Genomic DNA, 5,476 nt, shown 5'->3' with positions numbered 1-5,476 from the left:
AGCATAAATTGTTGCTTACATTCTGCAGACACGAGTCAAAACATCACGTATGTACCGCAGCACATGAACCGCTAGGTGATGAGCCACTCGCGGACGTTCGTCTGGTCCACGCGACAGAGAGTTGCTACCGAAGTGAGTTCGTGGGTGCTAGGAGTGTCCGTGGTGTTGCTGGCAATGTGCTTCCGCAACACATGGACCATCGGGCGCCAAGTGTGATCGTCCACAACATTAGGCTCGGGAGGGATAGTACATGGTGGGTATTGCTTCATGAGGTCAGACTAGATCTCCGCACCGACAAACGGCCTGATTTGCTGTCACCGTCATCGGTCTTTGTCGTGCACCCGTCTCACTCTGATTTGTCGGCACCCTGAGGTACGCAACGACATATTCACCGGCGATTTATCGTGGTGCTGATAATGACGGGGAATTTCAAGATGGTTGTACCGGATCGAATGGCCAGTGGATCTTTATGGCTCATGTTGAGTTCAAGATTTCAAGTGATACAAAAGCGAGTTTGGATGTGATGAAAACTGTGGACCGGATGATCGGTGTTTTGTAGCAGTCTCGGCTAGCAGGGCGACAACACAGCGGGACTTATTCTTGGTGGTGCTCTTTGGGCACAAAGTCTCGACTTGCGGGGTGAAAACCCTAGGTCTGACCTTCATTGGTTGTACCTGGCAATGGCAGATCTCTATCCGTCTCCTTGTTGAAGGCATTGCCTGGAGTCTAGTTGGACTTTCTTCAGGGTTTCACCCATGATCTATGATCATGCGGCGACAGTGTTGGTTCACGGTTTCCTTCTTGGAGGCGTCATTCTTGGAGAAACTTTTTTGCAGTCCGGGTGGGACCTCTGGTGGTGGTAGTTCCTGCCGCTTCGCTTATCAGTTCGGCGGTTTGTTTTCCTTTTCTTTTATTTTTCTTTTCCTTGATGTCTCGACTAGCTCCTGACATTATGTTGTTGCAGAGGCCGGGTGTAATTGATATCCTCTTGATATTAATATATTCCCCTTATTGAAAAAATGTACTGAGCTATATCTAATCTGCTGGCAAGTTTCAACACCTCTTGCAGTGCAGGATCGATCCGCAATAACATAACATTCCTACTTTCCTAGTTGGACTGCATCAATATTACTTATCGGTATCCTATTGGTAGCAGTAATATTGCTTTAGCCGTTCTTTATTTTTTTCCATAGAGGGGGCTTTATTACTTAAAGTATATTAGTTCAGCAGTCTTTTCCCCACGGCTAAGAACCCACAGGAAAAAGCCAAATCCCGTCAGGAAAATATTTCCTGACGGTTACCCGACAGGAAAATTTCGCCAGGAATAAAACGACAGGGAAATCTTATAATGCCTGACGGCCAGCCGACAGGAATTATTTTCCTGACGGTTATTCCTGTCGACTACCCTCAGGAAAATCTTGATGCCGTCAGGTTTATAGGTAGACTTATTGTGACGGCCAGCCTACAGGGAAAATGGCACTCAGGAAAATGAATTATGTTGAGCATGTATTTTTCTTTCTTTAGGATCAATGTTGAGCATGTATCTGACAAATCCATATCCTTCTATAGTTACAAATTTATTAGCACATATCAATGGTCCATGTATGATCCCATTAAGTGAAAATCCACATCATATCTTCGTACAAGCATCCAAAACCAGTATATACATAGCATGTATCCATGCATGATTGAACATCTGGTAGATGACATCTGAAAATTTTAATTGCTGTTGTTTTATTTGCTCAACAGCAGTAACATGTCAGTTGTACGCATACATGCCACCGCCACCCAAAACAATAAGACTCATGTTTCTAAGCCCACTGGTTCATGATCTGGAGCATCATCTACACCTTCATAAGTTTCTAAGTCACCTTAGGCTACCACCATGTTCTCAACATCATTGTTGCCTTCGCTGTTGCCATTGCCGACGTGGTCGCCCATAGCACCATCCTCCAAGCTAACAGAGGATAACTCGGTGTTCCCTGCAAAGTCATGTACACAAGTAACGGGAATAATATTGGAAAGAGAAGGAGATGATGACCAACATCTTTCACCATATGAGTTGTTATCCGCTTAACTCTTTCAAGTTTCATCTTTTAGCATATCTATACAATATATCCTACAGCCCCATGAAACATATATTTTATATTTTAAAGTGGCTCCAAAAGATAATCTGGTCCACTTGATGATAATTTAGCTAATCAAGGACTAAAAAAGGATGTTCATTTAGTTTTTCTTTGTAAATCTTAGATATGGCATATGGCAGCAATGCAACCATTAGATGTTATACTACCATCTTGGTGCTTTATAAAATAATGGATAGGATTAAACAATACTCACTGGTAGCTTCATGTTCGACCTTGTGCCCACTAGGACGACATTCTTAACGAGGTCCTGCCCTTTTTGCCCTGATGAAAAATGTGCAATCTCAAGATTCCAATCAAGAATAGATGATTTTGTTCAGAACAAGACTAAAGATTTCTGGAAAAGCAGAGTATACTTGTAGCCAGCGGAATAACAGTTTATCTAAAAAGATGACCAAGAAGGCAAGAACTTAAGAGATTGCATAATCCCCTAATTTTAGATATATAGTAAATTCAGCTTCATCTAAACTAACATGATGGGTGAAGATTGTAATTCAAGGAAGTAAAATAAATTAATGGGGTTAGGTAGACGTTGGGCAAACAATGGCTCCAGATTCAATGCACAAGAGCCAAAGACTGGACAAGAAGACCTGAACTAAATCATGCCCTCAAAGAAGATCCAGCATGCCATACACCCTTGAGTAACTGAGGAATATGACTGCCAGTCTAGATACATGATGGAAGTAACACACAAATCAGATAGATATGCATGTGCATTAATCACCTCATGTTGCTGACCTGCGAGAACTTCATAAAGAAGAGGTATGTACTCCTCATAGTCTTTAGCATCCATGGGCTTGCACCTGAACCAAAACACACACACACACACACACACACACACGCGCGCGCGTAAAACAGAGCACGGACACGCACTGACTCACTCTTCGAACAGGGCATATGCGAACAGGTGCCGAGCTCAAGGGATGACATGTTCCAAACAACAAGGTACCTGCGACCAAATATGTGTTCAGGAGAAGATTAGAGGAATGGATTAGTGGCGCTGTGCATATGAGGAGAGACTGAGTTAGCATCAGGGATAGATGGTGTATAGTCTCAAAACAATTTACACTACCTCATCATAAATAAGTAATTTGCCAAATAAATAAGGACAGCAACAAATAATAAAGTAACAATTTGAGAGATAATTGCCACATAAAGGCAAGTATGTATATTTCCAAAGTGTGAGAGGTACCTGAGACAGGTTTTGCCTTGCCCTTCCTTCCACTACAAAGACTTCTAAAGATGAGAAACAAAACCTAAAAGAGAGTGGCACAACTATGCAAATAATTACTTACATTGCTAACTAAAATATGACTAACTTGCTTCTAAAATTGAACGTTTACTGCCAAAATTATTTGTGAAGGGAGGCGATATATAGAAGTTGTACCAGTGTGGCTGCAGCTTCAACAAAGGATCCTTGATATGGCAGATTCAAGCTACAAGAAATCAAGCATGAAAAAAGAGTAAATATTTGACATCTGATTTCAAGACATTATACTACAATTTGCTCATAAAGTTTTTCAAATGTACATAAATACATAAATACCACTGAGAAAGCAGCTATAGGCCTCATCTTTATATGCGGTACATATTCTAAAAGTACATATCTAGCAATGATACAAGAAGCTTTTCAGTTTCTCAATTATATTAGCTAACATCAGTGCTAATAACACAACCAATTGTAGGTCCTAAAATTTTGAGATATGTGAGAGAACAAAACTCTTTCTAGCAAATTGAAAATTGAACAAATCAACATACTGAAAACAGATGCAAAGGGACCCTTATTTTCCCACTCACAAGCCTACTCTTTTCACCAATGAGCCAGCAAAAGAAGGAAATCAAGATCCGGATGCCCTCAGATCTAGATTCTACATAAATTGTATGAACAACTAAAGATCCTGACTTCGTTATTTGGATGACCATGGTTGGACTTACCACAGAAAAATGGATCAACTGGCTTGGACAAAACGGAGAGGAGGAGGCCGCTGCTGTCACGTCAGACGAGGAGGAGCAGGAGTTTACTGGATGTGCAACAACAGACTTACCCAGATCTGGAGCAGGGAGCACGGGGTACAATCATCGCGTCCAGGGAAGCCGTGTTGGGCGGAGTGGTCCGACGAAGGTGGGATGCAGCAAGGGTCGGAGCTGCAGGCAAGCGACGGTGGAAGTCACAGACATTAAAGGTGGGCGTCGGTGGCGGATGCAGGTTGACCCGGGCGGCGGTGGTGGAGGTGAGAGACGACCAGTAGTGGAGGTCGGGAGAGTGGAGGGCGAGCGGCGCCGGAACGATTTAGGGGCGCCGGACGTTAGGGCGGCGCCGGCCAGGAAGTTTGAGGAGGGCGGCGGCCATGGAGCAGATGTGAGATGGAGAGATGGGACGAAGTGGGGAATTGGTGGTCTAGGGATTCTATTCATCTGGATGGGCCTTTTTTCCTGTAGGCCCATACACACAGGAAAATCAGCGGAAGTTTCATTTGAGGCGCCAAAGCGAAAAAAACGCGGGAGGTAAGAATTTCCGGCGCCAGAGCCCGTTTTGCGGTGGTGAAATGGCGGGCTGGGCCTCAAATATTTTTCCTGTGGGCTGGACTCTCAGGAAAATAGTCAATTTTCCTGGGAGCCAAATTTAGCTCGTCAGGAAAATTTATATTCCCGTGATGGGCTTCGGGCCTCACAGGAAAATTCGTCACCTACAGGAAAAGTACAGTTTCTGGTAGTGTGATGGGGTAATTGTCTTTCCTTTCGATGATACTAGCGTGTATACTTGGGCTCCGACCATTAAATTTACAGGATCCCGCGGTTCAAATTGCAAGTACCGAACACGTTTAATGCTCTAACGACCCACCACTTCGGTTATAAACACGTTTAAACTTAACATTGTTCCACGACAGTTATGGTGTAATTAATATCCCACAAAGTATCAACATGTAATTAATGTTTCGTGACGCCAATGTGATGACTTGAGCCCACCTAAAGAATGCAGTTGCCAAGGAAGCTGGGCTGTTGTGGGAGAATGGGCCAATAGCTCATGTGCGAAGTCTTTGATGTGAATTGGAAAGAGTGCGACGTTGTTGGAATGAATGGATGTGATGCGACACATTTGAGCATGTAAATAGCCCACGGCCACAATGGGTGTTAAATGTGGTTAAATTGGTCGTGAACCAAGCCCGTTTATGTTAGGACATGTGGGTCCAACTTAATTGCTCCTCAAAACAGCTGACCGTGCCCTGCCGCCCACCCGTGCCGGGCCCGCCACTCTGCCCCCCTTCTTCTCCGATGGCGGCGGATCTTGCGTTCTCGGTGGCGGCGGCGGAGCCCTTGTGTTAACGGCGGTG

At 44.1% G+C, this 5,476-nt stretch overlaps 1 long non-coding RNA gene across 2 annotated transcripts; it reads right to left on the bottom strand.

Moving 5' to 3' along the window:
• Window positions 1–1,704: 1,704 nt before the first annotated feature.
• LOC123047352 (uncharacterized) lies at window positions 1,705–4,434 on the bottom strand. 2 transcript variants are annotated; one of them, XR_006422964.1, is made up of 5 exons: window positions 4,080–4,434; window positions 3,337–3,580; window positions 2,869–3,093; window positions 2,341–2,408; window positions 1,705–1,982 (listed from the first exon to the last, which is right to left on the bottom strand). It is a non-coding gene; the product is annotated as an uncharacterized lncRNA (long non-coding RNA). The 2 variants fall into 2 exon arrangements; XR_006422965.1 differs by having other exon boundaries at window positions 2,883–3,093.
• Window positions 4,435–5,476: the final 1,042 nt, after the last annotated feature.

This window comes from Triticum aestivum, chromosome 2B (genome assembly GCF_018294505.1).
Source record: "Triticum aestivum cultivar Chinese Spring chromosome 2B, IWGSC CS RefSeq v2.1, whole genome shotgun sequence".
NCBI lineage: Eukaryota > Viridiplantae > Streptophyta > Magnoliopsida > Poales > Poaceae > Triticum > Triticum aestivum.
The sequence above is the reverse complement of the archived record's forward strand: the minus strand, read 5'-3'. Positions and strand labels throughout refer to the sequence as shown.